This window comes from Chinchilla lanigera, unplaced genomic scaffold (assembly GCF_000276665.1).
Source record: "Chinchilla lanigera isolate Chin_1 unplaced genomic scaffold, ChiLan1.0 scaffold00085, whole genome shotgun sequence".
In the NCBI taxonomy this organism is placed as follows: domain Eukaryota; kingdom Metazoa; phylum Chordata; class Mammalia; order Rodentia; family Chinchillidae; genus Chinchilla; species Chinchilla lanigera.
In genome coordinates this window covers 4,747,526-4,752,060 of record NW_004955486.1, presented here as the reverse complement: position 1 = coordinate 4,752,060, position 4,535 = coordinate 4,747,526, and the positions used below count along the sequence as shown (strand labels likewise).

At 55.5% G+C, this 4,535-nt stretch overlaps 1 long non-coding RNA gene across 1 annotated transcript; it reads left to right on the top strand.

Annotated features, from left to right (window-relative positions):
- The first annotated feature begins 70 nt into the window (after window positions 1–70).
- LOC106146617 lies at window positions 71–4,153 on the top strand. Its single transcript, XR_001231145.1, has 3 exons — window positions 71–2,310; window positions 2,421–2,704; window positions 3,567–4,153. It is a non-coding gene; the product is annotated as an uncharacterized LOC106146617 (long non-coding RNA).
- The last annotated feature ends 382 nt before the right edge of the window (window positions 4,154–4,535 follow it).

Genomic DNA, 4,535 nt, shown 5'->3' with positions numbered 1-4,535 from the left:
GAGTTCGGTTCCCGGTACCGGAGAAAAACCAAAAAAAAAAAAAAAAAAAAAATAGAAAGGCCAACGCATACTCAGATTTTCTAGGAATGAAAGCCCAAGTCCCCTGACCAGCATGGAACTGGGAAGACCGGGAATGTGGAATGTGTGTATGTGCAGGTACAGATGAGAGAGAGAGGAGAGAGAGAGAGAGAGTCCCCTCCTCTTCTTCCTCCCACGATGAGCTGTAGCTGAACTGGAAGCGCAGCTCACTTTCCCGCTGGTCCTGGACTTGACCCTGGCCGTGTTTGTTTGGGTGATTTGCGCTGGATTGGGAACCCTCTCACTTGCACACCCCGGGTGCTCGTTCTGCCCCCAACACCGCGCCCAGCCCTGGCCTGGAGCTGCCCTTGCCCGTTGGACACAGGCTGCGCAAGTCGCCGGCTGAAACGCTCCTCCCTGCCTTCCTGGGGGCCGGGGTGAGGCGAGCTGAGGCCACGAAATGCATGCTCCTGGACGGAGTCCTCACGGATGACACTGAGCTTCACATGGCGGGGGCTGTGTCGCACCAGCAGGGACACCGGACCACGCTCTGTTCCTTCCTGGGAGTCACCCCTGTTCTTCTGGGTCTGCCTCTTCCCCTTGGCCTTGAGCTCGCGTAGCCTTCTAGTAAGTCCCGTGTTGGCCGGAGTGGGCCAGAGCCAGGTCCCTGCCGGCCAGGAGGAGCCAGGTCCGGGAAAGCCAGGGTTTTGGGGAGAAGGGGCACAGCAGGACCCCGGGGCACAGGCTCAGGTCCTGCTGGGAAGCCCAGCCCATCAGCGCTCATCTTGGGCTTGGACAAGGACAGTCTCCATCTGCGGTGGGTTGAGCCCTGCCTCTGAGGTGGGTTGAAGAGGGTATGGGAGGGGGGGCGCAGAAGGAGTTCAGGCAAGGGCTTCTAAAAAATGATCTATTGCTGGTATATCCCTGTAATTCCAGTATTCGGGGAGGCTGAGGCAGGAGGATTGCAAGTTCCAGCCCAGCCTGGGCAATCTAGGGACTTCATGAGATGATGTCTCAAAGTAAACAACTCTGCTAAATGGGGAAGGAAGGATCCGGGGAGAGGGTTGAGCGTGGGGGTCTGGGTGCCAAGGGAGAAAGAGATGCTGAAGACACCCAGATAAGAGATGAGGACACGGGGTGCCCGCAGAGCAGGAGTCACTGGAGGGTTGGCGTGGGGAGGGGGCTGGGCCCTGGGGGAAGGGAAGGATGGATAAAGGTCAGGGCTATCCCGGAGCTGGTAGGTAAGCGGCTGCCCTGGAAACCCAGCCCGCAGCAGCAGAGCAGAACAGAGCGGGCAGGGGTGGCATGGCCCTGGGCAGCGGGGAGACAGCCGAGCCTGGCCTTGTGGAGGGTGTGGACCCAGAAGCCCCGAGAGACGCCCTCCATGGGAGGCACAGGACGGGCCGGTGGCTGCGGTGTTTGGCGATGTCACTGTTGGTGGCTGGAAGACTTCGGTCGGGGTGCAAAGCAGTGTGGGCACATGGTTAGAGAAGGCGGACAACGGGGTTTTCCAAAGTCTACACCAGGAAAGAAGCGAGGGTGCTCTCACGGGTGGGGTCATTCGCAGGCGTCTCCTGGAAGGCAGTGCCTGTGTCTCCGTGACAGGTCTGGGGACCGAGGCCGGGGAGACCTCGCACTTCCGCAGAGCGCCCTTATTTGTAAATGTTTCCCGTGTGCTTTCTCAAAAACAGCCAGCACCCTTCGTCAGCGGGAGAAGCAGAGACCCGGCGTCCTCAGGTCCGGCAGCCGCGGCCGTCGGCTGCGGGGGCGCGGGAAGGGTAGGGTCACCGTCATTATGAGCGTCCCGGGGAGCAAGTTTTATGGTCCGTGGTGGTTTTCTGTAAATGAAAATTGCTCTTCCTCCACAGCAATTTAGTTGCATGCGAGTCCATCCAGGAAAGTCTTATTCACGTTAGCTATGACACATACCCGTCCCCGAGGAAGTGTCACCCAGACACGTCCAGAGGCCCTGTCTCCTTTGGTCTAGGACGGCGGCTGCCAGTGGGACAGTGTTTGGGGGTTGTGCTAACCATCACTGGGAGAAGCTGGGGCTCAGGGTGGCGGGCTCGGGGTGGGTGACCCTCCTAGGGCTCTTCTCCTCCGGGCCACCTGGAGCTACACATCCAGGGCAGCCAAAGATGTTCAGTCCCCCCGCCCCCCAGCCTTCCTGCAGCCCCAAGGCCAGCGACAGTGATGGCGAACCTTGCAGAGCCGTCAACCAGGATGTAAGAAGCGATTATTACAATAAGGATAACAGTGCTCACCCCCACCCCTCGCGCATCAGGGCCCCAGGTGGGTCTCTGCGAATGTCCCACGGGAGAAAAGATTTCAAACGCTTTTTGAAGCCCAAGGCTTGCCGATACCTGCACCACCTTGTATCTCTGCTGCAATTTTTTTGACAGTGTCACAGCGATCTGGGATATCCCTGTCCGAGAAAAAAAATAAGCATTGCATTCTGGATGAAAGACCAGAAGGGAAAATAGCATCTGTCATCTCATCAGCGGACCGAACGACCCTGCAGCCATCGCTTCCGGAGGGGAGGCTGGCAGACTGCAGGAGTCTGCAGGAGGAGGAAAATGTGTGGGGACGCGGCGCGGCGCGGACTGAGCTGTTTCCGGGACGTTATTTACATCACCGGCGGCACTGCCTGTACCCTGACCCGCGAGAGCCACAGAGATGTGTGTGGGTTTGTAAACATTCACGTCGCATTTGGCAGTTGGTATAAACATGGACTTAGAATAAACCTATACCAGAGACTCTATTTTAAACGTGTGGAAAAGGCAACCAGGCTCCTCTGCGGATAAACTCAACTAGAAGGAAGCAAAACAATGATAAGGCAGCTCTGTGTTCAAGCTAAGTTTGCTGTCAAGGCAGATTTTAATGCCCTCACTTTATTCTGTTTACTTATTGGCCGTAGTGGGGTTTAAACGTGCTAGGCAAGTGCTCTGCCACTGGGCTACATCGCCAGCCCTTTTCTTTCTTTTTATTTTGAGACAGGCTTTCATGAAGTAGCACAGGCTGACCTCACATGTGCAATCCTCCTGCCTCAGCCTCCCTAGTAGCTGAGATTATAGGTGTGCACCACAGCACCAGGCTCTTATTTTTCACTTAGTTCACTGGGCCTGACCTTAAACCCGTGGTTCCCTCACACAGAAGCAAGAGCCTACAAGTACAAAGAAAGGTTAGGTACATGTGGCACAGTTCCAGGTCACTGTAAAATTCTAAGAGCGCAGCTCAGTATAATAATGAGTCTTTCCGTTTCAAAACAGGGACCTATGGTTTGCAAGAGGTTTGGAAATACCGACTTCTGTTGCTTGTTTGCTTGTTTGTCTTTGTGCTCCTGGGGATTGAACCCATGGCTTCTGCCCTGAGCTCCATTCCCAGCCCTTTTTATATTTTATTTTGAGATAAGGTTCATTAAGGTCACTAAATTGCTAAGGCTGGACTCTAACTTGCGATCCTCCTGCCTCAGCCTCCCAGAGTACCGGGATTGCAAGAATGCACCACCACACCTGGCCAATTTTTTTTAAGGCTCTCTTTGCCTCCAGTACTACTAGATGCCACAGTTCCTGCCTCGCCTCTCACCACTGTGCATCTGAGCCCACGGCTGCCAGCCTTGGCGGGGTCGCACCTGTCTCAGCCACGCAGCGCACTGACCCCGCAGCTCCAAGCCCGGCCCAGAGGTGAGGAGGAAAGAGCCCGGGGCCACCCCAACTAGTGGAGGGCAGGAGCCAGCGCGCGGGTCCTCGTGCATCTTTCCCGGAGTTCTTTCAGAGGGCCCCACCCCGCCCCGCAATGGAAGCACTTGGCTGACCCAGTGATTCGCATGTGGATTCTGCACTCCACTGTCACCTGCCTTCCTCTAGCCCCGAGGCCAGTGACAGTGACGGCGAACCTTGCCGAACCGTCAGTGGTACCAGGCAACTGGGGGCGGCATGAGGGCCATAGGTTCGCCACCACTGTTCCAGGCTCTGCTTTGGACAGAAACCAGACACACGAGTACCTGAAGTTTATTTCCAGAAATCAATGCACTTCTATTACTTGTAATGATGTTTTGCTGTCCTTCCCCCCAAATGAAAGTTGAATATTCCATTAGTGTTTTATCAGTTACGCTTCATCATCTCCCAGGGCCGCAGCGCCAGGGTGATTGAACATTGTATCCCTGCCAGCCCTGGAGGTGAGAGGGAGACGGGCTCTGGGGGGTCCCAGCCCTGTCCCCCCCCATTTCTGTGCGTCCCTAGCAAGTCGCTTAACTTGAGTCTGTCTCAGCCTCATTTGTGAAGAGACCTTAATACAATAACATTAGAAATTAATGACAAAAAAGAACTTTCACTTGAAAAGTTTAAAACCCCTAAGAAGCTAGGTGTGGTGGTGCACGCCTGTGATCCCAGCACTGTGGGAGGCTGAGGCAGGAGAATTGCGAGTTTGAGCCCAGTCTGGGCAACCTAAAATTTAGTGAGACCCTGTCTCAAAATCACAAAAGCCTGGGGATGTAGCTCAGTGGAAAGGTTCTGGGT